The 15,019-nt window shown below is 45.1% G+C and overlaps 1 pseudogene; it reads right to left on the minus strand.

Moving 5' to 3' along the window:
* Positions 1–10,669: 10,669 nt before the first annotated feature.
* LOC130344805 (U2 spliceosomal RNA) lies at positions 10,670–10,838 on the minus strand (annotated as a pseudogene).
* Between the last annotated feature and the right edge of the window lie 4,181 nt (positions 10,839–15,019).

The following is a 15,019-nucleotide window of genomic DNA, read 5'->3' on the forward strand; positions in this document are numbered from 1 at the left end:
CACAGAGCGGGCGGGGACTGTGCGCTATGTAACTTCCGTCCAAAACCGGTAGTGACGACAGACACCGGCATCTCGCTACACTAGGCGAGTTGAGCTGGACTGAGATCCGGCTCCCTGTGCAATTGCAGGTAATGCTGTGCCCGTATCCTGAGACAGTTAACCGTGAGTAACAATGGAGGGACCAAATTGCTCCCTGCTTTTTCTTTCAGGACGGGCACTATATGCAATCTTTTTGCCTGTTTTTCTCTAGGTGTGAGAAGCAGCCATGGACACTTGGCCCCAACCTTTTTCTTACAGGACACGGGAGTGGAGCCTTCTTTTCCTTACAGGATTAATTGAGCCCTTCCTAGTAGTCCTACTACATTGCATGTTTTATTGACAGGGGGCATATATGCCGCATATACCAAAAGTTCAAGAAATTGTTATGTATCATGGACATTTAACACCTCCCTGATGAAACCACCATCTACTAGGTGGTTCTGTATATTACTCCATTATTGCATTTGGGGCTGGCAGGGCCCAGCAGAGCCTCATTATGCATGGTTGCTAATGGTGATGACCATTTTTATGATTATTTTTTGTTTGGTCTTGGTAAACACAGGCACTTTCTGCAATTGGTGGATTTTAATAGAAATCTAGGAAAAGTTATATATTAAGCACACCTTTGTTGGAACACTTTTTAGTTGTGTCTAACTATGATTTGATCTTTGATGCTGAGGTGAATTTTCCATATCCGGTTTAGACGCATAACCTAGTACACATTTGCGTTCCATTTATTTTGTATGTCGGGGCCAACGCATGAACGGATATCCATCAGCGCAGAATGCTTCAGCTGCCGCCGGGTAGCCATTTATGGTGCCCCGTAAGCTCCGGTTATGGTTACTCACCTGTCCGCGGCGCTCCAGGACATCATCTTCGGGATCCCCTGCATCGCCGTCGCTCTCCATCGTCATCATCAGGTCGCCACGCACGCTGTCCCGTCATCCAATCGGAGCGGCGTGCGTAGTTATGTAATGGCGGCGATGAGGAACAACAATCCCAGGCAACAGAGATGTTCCGGAGCGGCAGGGAGACACCGGGTATGCGGCAGGAGCGATGGACGGCAACATCCAGGGCAGCGGTGATGGCGGGGAAAGGTGAGTACAACATCCTATATTTAACATTGCACGGATCCCTCAACATATCCTACCGCACGGTTTGCAGAATACGACCGCTGCGGTAGGGAGCTTAGGTTGGTGAGAGAGGACCTGCGTGGAGCCCAGAATCTGGCAGCTCTGGGTCCAAAAGGAATTAGCTGAAACGGAAAAAGAGGATTACAGCCCTGAAGAATGAGATTGCAAAGCTGGAGGAGAGGAGAGCAGAGATCCTCCAGGGGAGCGGTCTCTTCAGGGAGAAGATGGAGAATGAGGATCGGTTTGCCACCATGAAATCCCCAGGTAAGGTGGAGGTGGATGATGGGGAGAGTAGTGGCGGTGAAGAAAGAGAGGGTGGTGGTGTTTGTGTAAAAGAGGAGGAGGAGAAGAAGTTGGAGGAAAGTGTACAGGTTGTGGAGGATGATGTATTGCCTGACCCTACTCCCTGTGACACCCAGACCACTAAAACTCAGGACAGCTACATAGAGCCAGCTCAGGTGGCACTACCGCTAAGCGATAGTGAGGATAATGATGTGGAGAGTGAGGCTGGGGGATTGCTGAGGGCTATAGTGATGCAGGAGTCCCCAGCTTACCTCCAGAATTTTACATTTGGTGATGACCAGTGTGATGACATATTAGTAAAGAGAAAAGCAAAAAAACAGAAGACCCAGGAAACTGTGCATTATGTGTTCCATCCTTTCCAGCAGTCTGGGCCAGCTGCAAAGCTGGTTCAGGCTGCTGGGTCCTCCAGACTGCCAGACTCCGTTTCTGTGGTGGAATGGAGCCAGCATGGGGGATACAGCATGGCGTCAGTAAAAGCTGCGGAAGCAATAGATGTGAAGCCCACCCATCCTGCCGGTAGGGAGGGGCAGGATGGGCTCATGGTGGGCAGCTTTGGTACTACAGGACCGCCCCAGGGTGGCGGGTGGTGAGACCAAGTGCCAGAGGCGAGTTATGCCGCCGTGTGCTCGGGGGGCGGTTCCCCGAGTACTGTGGGCATTACCGACACTGCAGGCACTCCCCTGTAAGGGGGGGGGGGGGGAGTGTCTGGGCACTGGGATTATCAGCCATGAAGGAGAAACCATTGGCGTTGACCCCAGCAGCGGCTAAGCCTGCACAAAGGACTTTACTAAAGCCAGCCATACTACAAGTCCCAGCCATCCCAGAATTTGTTAGTCAGGACAAGAATGTACAATGGGACATTGATGGGTGTAGTAGTGGCTGAGAGGAGTGTATGTGGGAGTGTCAGTGGAGTGAATGTTGATGGGAGTGGTAGTAGTATGGTTGAAAATAAAGAGGATGAGAGTAGTGGTGTGAATGGTGTTATTAGTGGTTATGGCTCTGGGTCTGGTCCGGCTGCCCCCCCGGCAGTGACTGCTCCTAGGAGCTATGCTAGTGTCGCTGCCGGGGGTTCAGGGGGGTCCCCGTCTCCGTCCAGCCCTGGGGGCCATTTGCAACAGCGCCTCTTGGAGGCTCTACGCAGGGGTGACGATCCAGGTAGAGGGAAGGGGTGAGGTCGACCTTTCTTTCTGGATAGAGAGGCACGGTTTGGGGGCTTTCTGAGAGCGGAATGGGGAGGTGGTCTGGTCCCTCCCGACAACCGGGCCGGACAATAACCATAGGAATGTGGTCCGTCTTATTTGGAGGGGCGAGGATGCGTGCCCACCTCGCACAAAAGTGGTTGAGCGCCTCCTTCAGATGGAATTCAGGGCGAGTGACATCTCTGCCCTGATTCACCCCTACGGTTCGTCTGAGTTTGATGTCAGTTTCGTTCGGCCAGAGGGTCTCGAACTCACTCGCACTACGAAGTGGCAAAAAACGAGCCCGGCTGGCGGGATTTAGACGTAAAGGCGATTTCCCGTCAGAATGCGGTCAAGAAAGTGACCCTTTTGACCCGTAATGAGTCACTTTCTTGTTATGACATCATGACCTGGCTCGGATGGTATGGGGATGTGATGGACATGCCCTAGAAAAACTTGGATGCGCATGGGATCTGGTCCGGGGCCTGGACGTTTTCCGTTAAACTCAAGCGTTCAGGGAGTACGGTTGCCCACATTCCGTTAGCCACCTTCCTTGGACGTGATAGGATCCAGTTCTTCTACCAGGGGCAGCCTAAGTTCTGTCACAGGTGTGGCAGACACACCCGCTTTAGCGCAGCCTGTACTGTACAGGTCTGCGCTTTGTGTCGTGGGGTGGGTCATCTGGCCGCATCCTGTAGGCAGATCCGGTGCCACCTGTGTGGTGTCCTCGGGCACCCTTTTAGCCGTTGTCCCAGTGCCTTCGCCCATGCAGCGGCTGCTCCGGCTGAGGAGAGCTGTGAAGTTGCCTCTGCCGGGGAGGGTATGGGCAGGGATGGGGGTGCAACAGGGCTTGTGATGAGGAAAAAGGGCCCTGCCAGACTAAGACGGGAGGAAAATCGTAGAACAGTGGAGAGCTGGAGAGTGCCCAGGTGACGGGGGTAGCTCCGGCCGCTGCTCCTGAAGCTGGCCCTGTAACCACTGAAGCCCTGGAGGAGAATGTGCTGGATGAGGAAATCAGGAGGCTTCACCGAGAGGAAGGCAATATGGCCGTCCCTTCCGATTCCTCCCACTATGAAAGTGTGGATGAGGAGAGTGGGGAGAGGCCTAAAAAAAAGACAAGGGCAAAAGGAAAGGGAGAAAGAAGAGGTCCGAGCCCTCTGTTCCTTGTACTATGGGCCAGGTTCAAAATGGAAGCCGGACTGCCCCCCCCCTCTGATTGACCTGTCAAACCGGTACCTCGTCCTCGATACCATCTCCTCCCCCTCCTTGGAGGGGGAAGGTGAGGGCGGGGTGCCTAGGGAGAAAGAACCTCTGGGGGGAACTGTGCCCTGTCCTGTTGAGGCACCTTCCTCAGAGGAAAGGGCTAGACCGGGGCCGGATGAAGATGGGGATAATATGGATCTATCTGAATCAAAAAAAGATCCAAGAGTGGTCCTGCCCTCTCATCTTCTTCGGGGGATGAGGGGGTGAAAAAGAAGGGAAAACAAAAGTAAAAGGTGTGACCGTCTAATTTAATCACCCTGTATGGCGGCACTCACCCCATTGATGCTGGCCTCTATTAATTGTGCCAGCATAAAGTCTGATATGGCTAGATTTTCAGCCTTTGATTTTCTCAGCCGCGTTGAAGCTAACATTTTCTTTTTACAGGAGACCAGGTTGTCAGATCTAGCCTCTCTGGTAAAAGCCAGAAGAGCGTGTAGGCATGGTCCCTCCCACTGGTCTCTTGCGGCTGAGCCATATAGTGGGGTGGTGGTCCTTTTTACCGCTCCTCTTGAATACCGACGGGTCATTGAATTAGAAATGGGGAGGTGCCTGATCTTAGACGTCTTCATGAAGGGACAAGAGCTTCGGCTCATTAACATCTACGCCCCGCAAACTAAGCGGGCCGTAAAGATCTCTTTATGAGGATTAAGCCCTTTATTTTTACAAGTTGGCAAGTGATCTTTGGAGGGGACTTCAATAATGTCACAAGGTCCCAAGATAGGAGAGGCTCCAATGGCCTGCTGACTTGCGATAGTGTGGCGCTGATTAGCATAGCTAGAGAAGCTCGCCTAGAGGACACCCACATCCGGAGCCCCTCGGGCCACGCGGGTTTCACCTATCATCAAGGTAGTCGATGGTCTAGGATAGATAGGTTTTATTTAAAGGAGGAAGCCATCTCTTCCGCAGTGTCCGTGGTTGAGGTGGAGTTCTCCAATCACTGTATGATTTTGTTTTCCCTGAATGTTTCAGAGACCCCCCAGATGGGAAAAGGTTATTGGAAGCTGGATTCGTCCCTCGTGGAGGAAGTGGAGATAAGACAGTCCTTTGAGGATTTTCTTCAGAGTCAGGTACCTTTATTGGGCCCATATAGTAGTAAGTCAGAGTGGTGGGAAATATTCAAGAAGCGGGTTGCAGGGTTCTTCCATCAGTATCGCTTGCATCAGGGTCTGAGGAGGAAATTCGAGCTTCTCGTTTTGACTAGAGGTAGCCAAGAGGATATCTCCAGAGTGAAATCCTTGCTGATGAGGTGTCAGTACGATAGGCACGCATCTTTGGTTTTTGAGAGGGGTTTCGGGAAGAACCGCTCGCCCGACCCTTACAGAAACTGTAAGATGTCAGTGAGTAGTAAAATCATTTCAGGACTGATTGATAGTACGGGATCTCTGAATTGGTCCAGATCAGGGATCTTGGAGGTCGTCAGATACTTCTACTCGCACCTCTTGGGAAGGAAGGATCTAGATCGAGACAAGATGTCGGTTTTCCTGGCTAAAACCATTCCTGAGCCAGGGGTAGACCTTCCTCTTGATGTTTTGGCAGAAGAAATCAGGGAAGAGGAAGTGAGACTGGCAATCGAGGGGCTTGTCCCTAAGAAGTCGCCAGGTCAGAATGGCTTAACATCCGAGTGGTACAGGACCTTTAGGAGTCTTTAGCTACCCTCTTGACTGAGGTATTCAATGAGTGTCTCTCCTCGGGCACTCTGCCAAAGTCACTGAGGAGGTCTGATTATTCTCAAAGGGTAAAGATCCCAGCCGTATTGAGAATTGGAGGCCCATAGCTCTTTTCAATATGGACAGGAAGCTTCTGGCTAAGATACTGTTTAATCGGCTGGGAAAGTTTGTACCCCGCCTCCTTTCGGAGGCCCAGCACTGCACTTTTCCAGGCCAAAGCACCTTAAGTGCTCTCCTTAGTGTCAAGGAGGCAGTGGAGTGGAGTAGTGCAGGTCTTTGGAAGGGGTTCTTGCTGTCCTTGGATCAGGCCAAAGCATTTGATCGGGTGAACCACGAGTAGTGTTGCTCGCGAATATTTGCAATGCGAATTTTATTCGCGAATATCGCATATTCGCGAATTCGCGAATATTCGCAAATATAGCACTATATATTCGTAATTACGAATGTTCGTTTTTTGTTTTTTTTTTTAGTTTTTTTTTTTTATCACAGTACACATCACAGTGATCACCCCTCTCTGCTTCCAGCTTGTGTGGAGTAATGAAGGCTCTAATACTACTGTGTGAGACTGGCGTGCGAATTTTCGCATATGCTAAATTTGCATATGCTAATTTTCGCATATGCGAATTTCCGCTATGCTAATTTTTATATATGGTAATTTTCGCACATGCGAAAATTAGCTTACGCAAATTTTGTATATGCGAAAATAAACGCGAATATTACGAATATGCGAATTTAGCGAATATATGACGAATATTCGTCCATATATTCGTGAATATTCGCGAATTCGAATATGGCCTATGCCGCTCAACATTAACCACGAGTACCTCTGGTCCGTCCTACTGATATATGGCTTACCGTGTACTTTTGTTAATTGGCTTAAGATCTTGTATTCAGGGGCAGAGAGTTTCCCGCTGGTGAACGGGTGGTCTGGCTGCTCTTTTGAGGTGGGGTCCGGAGTCCGTCAGGGTTGTCCTTTGAGCCCGCTCTTATATGTGTTCGTGATTGATCCCTTCCTTCGGAGGGTGATTTGCGGATTATTGGCGGGAGGCGGGATGAGTCTGGAGGAGCCGGCTGTTACCCAGAGAGTGGTGGCGTACGCTGACGATGTCACTATTTTTGTCTCCTCGAAAGAGGAGGTCGATGTGGTGATGTTGGAGGTGGACCGCTACTCGGAGGCATCTGGGTCTAAGATCAAACGGGATAAGTGTGAGAGTCTCTGGCTGGGGGAAGGAATCCCACATTTGATCTCACGGACACCATTCCAGGGCCCCAAGAATCAGCAAAAGTCTTAGGCATCACATTCGGCCAGGATGATTATCCCACCAAAAACTGGGATGGTAAGCTCCAGGATGCTGCTCAGAAGGTGGACCAGTGGAAGGGTTGGTCTATGACCCTCAGGGAAAGGGTACACCTGATCAAATGGTACCTGCTCCCCTTGTTTATCTATCTGGGCAGCGTATGTATCTTGCCAGAGGCTTACTATACTAGGATCTACAGCCTGTTTTTCCAACTGTTATGGTGGAACAGGATGAACCTAGTCAAGAGGGAGGTTAGGTACCGCACAAGGAAACTAGGGGGTTTATCTATGGTAAACCCGATGGTGTTCTTTACGAACACCGTCTTGAAAGCTAACATTGTAAACCTCTGGAAAGAGAGGGCTCCTCCGTGGGTAATCTCCTGCAGGGAATGGTTCCGGCCTTTCTTCCAGGAATGGGAGAGAGGAGGGTGAGTGATGGACCTCTGTATGCCCCATGGATATCTTTCGGCTTACGCTACCCCGACTCTGAAGGCGATACGTCGGTGGGGTCTGGGAGTGTGGGAGATCAGGACCCAGTCGAGGCAGTTCCTTGACAAACGGGCTCTGTTGACCCCCTTCCAGAAGCCTCTGGTGCTCAGGGACTGCCCAGGTCGGGATCTGAGGGTGGGGTTGTACCTTTTAAACATGAAAAGATTCCCCCAGAAGTTTTGGGACTTGGCCTGGCGCTGCTTTCATGGGAAGCTATATGTAAGGGACAACCAGAAGTACAGGAACTCTGATGACCGGGGATGTCCTCGTGAAAAGTGTAGGGACACGCTAGAAAGAATGGACCACTTCCAGCTTCATTGTCCCTTTAATATAGGGGTCTAGAACCGGGTGGGTGCTTCCATCGGCTGGAGTCAACTTGCCTGCCTTACCTACCTGGAGTGGGCTTATGGGGCATTTAGGAACTTGGGTGGCCGAGACCGGGGCACTTTATTCTTAGTTAGTTTAGTGGTTAGGTACTATACATGGAATGCACGGTGTTTAGTGTCGACCCAACAGAAAATCCTCTCTGAGGTGGAGGTCTGTAGGAATATCACCGGCGATCTCGGGAAGATCATGTTTTCGGAGTATGGCAGTCTTGGTACCAGTAGGGCTTCTCTCCTTTGTAGAGGTTTTTCTTTTGATGTGCCCTAGGTACTAGGCCCTTAAGGTGAAGAACCTTTATTTTGGCTAGGGGTAGTGTATATATGTTAGGGTGAGTATAGGGTTAGTTTCATGAAGGGATAGTGATGGTGTTAGAGGTTGATAGGGAGAGGAATTTAAATTTATTTTCATTAGGATTGCCATCCTTCTTCCTGGTGAGGGGCTATGTATGTTACCTTAGCCTTTTGTTTTGCTTTCTATGGATAGATTGTAAAGGGCTTGCAGGCAACCAAACTTGGGCCTTGTGGTTTGTTTTGTTTTTTGGAGTATTGTATTGTTAATATTGTTTTGTGGTAGAGTATGTGTAGATTGTTTTGTATATATTGTTCTGTTTATTAGGTGGGTAGGGGTGTATTTTAGGTTGGGTGGGGTTTTTTGGGGGGATGGTGGTGATCTGGCACGGGTCAGTTATGGACAATATGTGGATAAACTGTGATCTATGGACTTTGACCCATGTCCAGAGGGTGTGGTGGGCGATGGGATAGTATAGTGTAGGTTGTATTCTTGTTCTATAGTTGTTATTTGTTATATAGTTATATTGTTATATAGGTTGTCATGTGTAATTTTTTGTAAAGTTTTTTTGGTTTTGTTTACAATCTTATGGTTTTGTGAGAATAGGCAGTCGGACCAGTTTTCTGTTGTTCTACGGTTTACCAAGTGGAGTCATTTTTAGTTACGGCAGTTAGCCATATTTTTCTTTTGTTATTTATAAAAGGGAAAAGAAAAGGAAGAAAGGGTGTATATGTATGTATATATGTGTATGTATGTGTATGTATGTGTTTGTATATATATGTGTATATGTATGTGTGTATTTTTTTTTCCTTTTTCTCTTTCTTCCAAGTTGGATAATTTGTAGTTACGGCAGTTGGCCATATTTTTCTTTTGTTAGTTATATATATATATATATATATATATATATATATATATATATATATAACATAAAATATTTTCCAAGTTGGATTATTTTTAGTTATGGCAGTTGGCCATATTTTTCTTTTCTTTTGCATGTTATTTAAAAGGGAGAAGGAAAAAAAATAGAAAAAAGCGAGGAAAAGCTATTTATGTTGTTGAGGAATGTGTGTGTGTCTGTGTGTGTTGGACTGTTTGGTAATAGGATATTATAGGTAGGTCATTATTTGTTATTTATCATAACCTGGGCTGGCCAATTAGAAAAGTTTCACTTTTTGTTTTTGAGACAGAATGTCTGTATCTATGTTCAGTTTTGTTTATTTTTGCTACAGTCAATTGAACTTGTTTTTGTGTTTTGTAAGGTTTTTTAATTTTATAAGAAAAGAGTGTCAGCAGAGAGCACTGTGGTCGCACAGAAAAGAAATTAAAAAAGAAAAGAACTTCCTCTGTTGTATACAGCAGCTGATAAATACTGGAAGGGTTAAGATTTTAAATGTATATGTAATGTACAAACTTTGTGGCTCCAGTTGATTAATTTTTTTTTTACACTGGAGTACCCCCTTAACCCCTTAACGACGCAGGACGTGTATTTACGTCCTGCGCCGGCTCCCGCGATATGAAGCGGGATCGCGCCGCGTCGTCCCGAACTGCTTGCAGGACACCGGGAGGGCCCTTACCTGCCTCCTCGTGTCCGATCGGCGAATGACTGCTCCGTGCCGGAGATCCAGGTAGGAGCAGTCAAGCGCCGATAACACTGATCACAGGCGTGTTAATACACGCCTGTGATCAGGATGAGAGATCAGTGTGTGCAGTGTTATAGGTCCCTATGGGATCTATAACACTGCAAAAAAAAGTTTTAAAAAAAGTGTTAATAAAGGTCATTTAACCCCTTCCCTAATAAAAGTTTGAATCACCCCCCTTTTCCCATAAAAAAAATAAAACAGTCTGATACGCTTGTGGTGGTGCTTAGTCCATAAAGAAAAATTATTGGCGAACTACAAAAGGAAAGCAGACTGCACTCACGATGCGTAGTGTAGCTTTTTGTCTAAGAGCCGAGGAACGTGCTCTCGAATCACCCAAAGTGCAACAAAAAGTGCAAAACGTGTTACACAAAAAAAAAAAACATGCACGAAGGATGCAATCTATCGCAAGCCCTTCTCTGACAAGAGAGATGCTCCCCCTGAGAGGTTCCAGGTTTGATGTCCCTTTTTGCCGAAGCTACTAAGAGACCACAAATGCTCCTAGCATTCTCCTTGGCGTTAGCCAAGGTATCTGCCACAGAGCCGTTAACGATCGGTACTCTGCCCATGCAGGAGTACCCAGGGTTTTTCAAGGGAGGTGAGGAACCTGATGGCCACCCACACCTTCCATAGACCGCTAGGAGGGACACCAACAAGAGCTACCGCATCCTAACAATCCTGTGGACACACAACGCACAAAAAGTGACACAGTGATAAAAAGAAAGAAATAAGTGAATGTGTGCAGATATACTGCCCGGACATCCGGCTGGATCTATAAAAAAATGTCTGATCCTAGCCAGAAGGCCGTGAATCAAGAGGTGAGTGCCACAAGGTGAAGAGTTCATGGTGCCAGTGCTTCAACTCATGGAGCCAGTTCACACAGTGAATTTCGGCGCCTGAGGGTCACCACTCCCCGAGGCACTAAAGTACCTCGGCTTTAGCCCCTTCCAGGCTCATAGCGAGACCCAGAGGCAACAGGTCACATCAGGGCAGCCGTTGAGCTGATTCCTCAGAATCAGCCCCGGAATGCCCTGGTAAACCTGTCCCCTCCATGCAACACCCATCCCCACCAGTCCCACATCAGTGGTACCCAATTCACCGACATGAACTGATAAGAACAGATACTTCACTTGATCTTAGCCAAAAGGCCAAAAAAGCATTGCGTAGCTTTATTGCAGCAGATAAAGCAAAGACATCTTCAGCAGGCAGAGACGAGAGTAACAGGGGCGTGCAGGGACTGCCGCAATAAAGCTACACTACACATGGTGAGAGCAGTCTGCATTCCTTCTTTCATTCGCTGTTTGGAATTACTGGCCCTAAATAGTTCAGCCCCAAAGACCATGCCTCTATCCACAGAAAATGTTCCCACTTCTTTTTACGCCGCATTCTAGGATCAGGTGTCTAATTTCCATACAGAAAAGTTTTCATCATGAGACAGGAACCATCTCTAATAAAGTGGTCATTCAGTGTAGAACTATAAATGTATAACCCTTGTATTTTGATTTGAATCTACTTCAAGGATTTGACTTGGCTTAAGGTTTTATTTTTTGTACGTGGTGGCTGGGAGGTCAACGTAGAGGGAGACAGACTCCCATATACACACCATGTTGATATCCATATTAGTGGGCAGCAGCATGTTTTACAGATTAAATCTGTCAAAAATGGATTCCAGAGTGGGAGGATGGTTTTGTTTAGATTAATCCAAACCTGGACTATTCATTCATGTGTACAGTACAATCATTAAAAAGAGTGAATGGAAAATGACACTTTTGTAATCACAGTGTTATTCATGCAGGTTTTTCTCTTTGGTATTCTTTAAATGTATCTAGCTTTTTAGCAGTATTCTTTTATGTTCCAAATAGATCTTGAAAAATAAGAGCCTAAAATGTTCTAGCTAGTGTAGCTATGATGTTGCTCTTCTTACAGCCTTGAAAGCTGGTATGTCTATTTCGTATTTTTTGACAATTATGAGAAGCTTGCTGATAATGTAATGTGCCTGGAGACGTGGGCAGAAATAAGATTCTGATGGGTTGGGTGTTCACTTGCTTGATGATCCTCAAATACTTTATTGCATAGAAACTATAGATATAACTTTACTGTCAGAATGTAGACAGAGCTATTAGCTTTAAGAAAACAGTTCAGAAATGTTATACGGTTGTATGTTAAGAAACAGGAGAAGGCAGACAATAAGGCTAAATAAGACAATAAGTCTAAAAAGCATAGGAGGATGTACTCTCCCCTGTTGGTATTGCACTACAATTGCACTACAGGCACAAAACTGGGAAAAAAAAAAAATGTTATACATATATATATATATTTACCCTTAGGTGGGTATCCAGAAGCAGCCAGCATCCGTATCCAGTATCCACAGTGGAGCAGTAAAGACAGTATTCAGTGGCAGTGAGGAAGCGGAATCACTCTTAAAAAGAGATGCTTATAATGGCGCTAACTGGCATGGGAAGAAATTTTTTAAACAGACCAGTAGAAAAGAGAAGGTGACTTTTTCTGAATAATGCATTTTAAGGGTATGTTCACATGTATGCAGATTTGATGCGCAGATCTGCTGCAGATTTCAATGTAAACTGAATGACTGAGAACAGCTTCTAATCTGCAGTTACAAATCCTGCGCATCAAATCTGCGCAGGATCCCCTAAGTGTTACACTATCCTCTTCATCAGATACTTAGAAGGTGGACAGAGTTATAGACTTATGAAATAACAAAATTTAAACACCAGCAAGAAGGCCGGGGACCAGAAGGTCATGAGTGATGTCATAGTGAAAACAATACATAGAAATACAAACATAAAAAGTATAAAAGTGCATTAATATAAACATTAATGGATAGTAAGCTATACATGTAGATTCTAAAAATTGTCAAAATGACCAGGTTTAAAGGAACATGAATAACGAAGAAAGAAAATTACGGTCCTGTTAATATGCAAATAAAGTCTCCGACATGTGACAAAGGGAAAGGCGGTACTAAAAAAGATCCATAAGAACTTTAGGTTACTTAGTAAAAGTCATGGTCCATTGCATACCTAAATTTACATGTAAAAAGTGTTGTAATACAATATAAAGCAACAAAGTATGGACAAGATAAAACAAGTAGTCTGGTCAAATAAAACTGGCTGAGCAGAGACTATACAAGGAGTTTTATGATAAAGTATGCTAAATTCTGTCCTAAGACCCACTATGACATCACTCATGACCCTGGGGTCACTGGCCTCTGAATGCAAATTCAATTATTACATAAGTCATTTACTCTGTCCACCATGTAAGGACCTGATGAAGAAGGTATGTAATCCTCAAAACATGTTGTCCAGACCAATACAAGTCACTTTTTAATCTCACCTAGTTCATTCAAATGTTTTCTTCTCATGCTGGTTAGCGCCATTTTAGGCATCTATCCACTGTATACTGGATAGATTTATGGTCACAGTCACTGCCACTTGTGGGCTACAATACAACACAGTTAAGTTATATCCAAGTATATAAGTTTACATCTATATTGGATATATTTGCTTCATGCATTGCTTGCACTGATATAATTATTATTACTGGTGTAATTATAATTATTATTATTACTGGTGACATTATTAGATAAGTGGGTTTGATCATTTGTTATTACACACAAGCAAATAAAAAACTGTAAAATGAATTTAATAACAATTATGCAATTTATTTGATGCATAAAAGAGTGATATTAGGTTTACTTACCACAGCTATGGAGGTGTTTGTCTTTTTCTCAGATTTTAGAAGGTTAAGGGGAGGGTCCTTTATTCATCATTGAAATGTTTATTTGTCACAGCCTAAGAAGCATATACTTATTAGAAGTGCTGCCAATGGAACACAGTTCCCATTGACATAAGCTTCAATGCTGTAAGATTGATTTGAGTTATAATGCACTTTAATTCATAAATGCATATTATGGCATTCTTTCAGCAATGGAAGGGCTAAAACATTATAAACATTATACTGCTATGGTCCACCGATTGACACAGAATGTTACATTACATAATGAATTGAAAGTGAATTAAATGTTCCATTGTACAAGCAAACATTTTTGAGTCAAGATCTCTATAGTGAGACAAAAAATACAACTTTTATATTGTTTTTGCAAACAAAATGATGCTAACTTTATTATTAGTTGATTGTTCAACTTAATGTTGGAGTTAGAAGATATCAGGGTTACCATGGAAACATTAAAGAATTTGATAAACCATTTCCAATTTAATTATGTTTTATGGATTATGTTATTTGATATTGTTTTCATTTTATCAGATTAGATATAATAAACGAACAGCCAGCAATAAGTTTTACATTGCACTCTTTATTGGATGGGATGCTATGAGTCTGCATTACAGTGAGTACAGGACTAGTTGGCCAACATAACTTATTGCTATTGTAGCCATGTGCAATAACCAGGGAGGAAAGTGAAGCCCTAATCTGTCCCTATACCCTTGTCCCTGCATACATAGGGTGCTTACCCTGATAAAGTCAACCCCAACCATGAAGACAGTCCCTCCCTAAGCTATGTGCCACTAAGCTACATGGAAAGCAAGGTCTAACTAGCTGAGTCAGTACCGAAAGGTCATGCAGAACCAAATCAGTAGAAAGTTTGCTGCCAGAGTATGCTCCAAGGGTTCAGATACCAGGCGGTCACATATCAGCATATTGGTTAAGAAGTGAGTATCCAGAGTATAGTTCCAGGCCCCAGACAGCCAGGTAATGTCAAACTCTGAATCAGAAAGCAAGAAGGTAAAACAGGAAACTTTACAATAGGTCAGCTACTGAGGACTGCAGAAGAGGTGTAGCCAGAGTCATCAGACATGTGTAGTGGGCACTGTGCGTGAGAGACTTAGAAGGCCAATAAAACTCTGTCAAGTCCTGTGGAACCAAGTGTGGTACATTCAGCCTGGGGCAGGGGTAGTCAACTACTTTCAGAAAATGTTCACTTACCTGAGTTTGTTATCAGGTGAAGGTCCGAGCTGAACATCAGTAGTAATTATACAGTGCAGTTACTTCCAGTGACTCACAGTTGACATCTTCCTGGAGTTGTTCTCTTACCGTTCTGTTCTCAGCTGTGACTTGTTTTGCAGAACGGGCCAGAAAAACATCTTAGGCCCCTTCCTTTTACCACATACAGCCTACCTCTATACAATCTACCCTTCTCTAGTTCACAAACGGTAATAATTCCACCCTTAGTATCCCACACAGTAAAAGTCATTAGGTAAGTAGGTTCCCCTTTAAGTAGATAGGTCCCTTATTAATTATGTCTTCCACAGCAGTTAGTTAGTTCCTTTATGAGGTAGGTATGTTCATAGGTAGGTAGTTCCTCCAT

This window comes from Hyla sarda, chromosome 1 (genome assembly GCF_029499605.1).
Source record: "Hyla sarda isolate aHylSar1 chromosome 1, aHylSar1.hap1, whole genome shotgun sequence".
Classification (NCBI taxonomy): Eukaryota; Metazoa; Chordata; class Amphibia; order Anura; family Hylidae; genus Hyla; species Hyla sarda.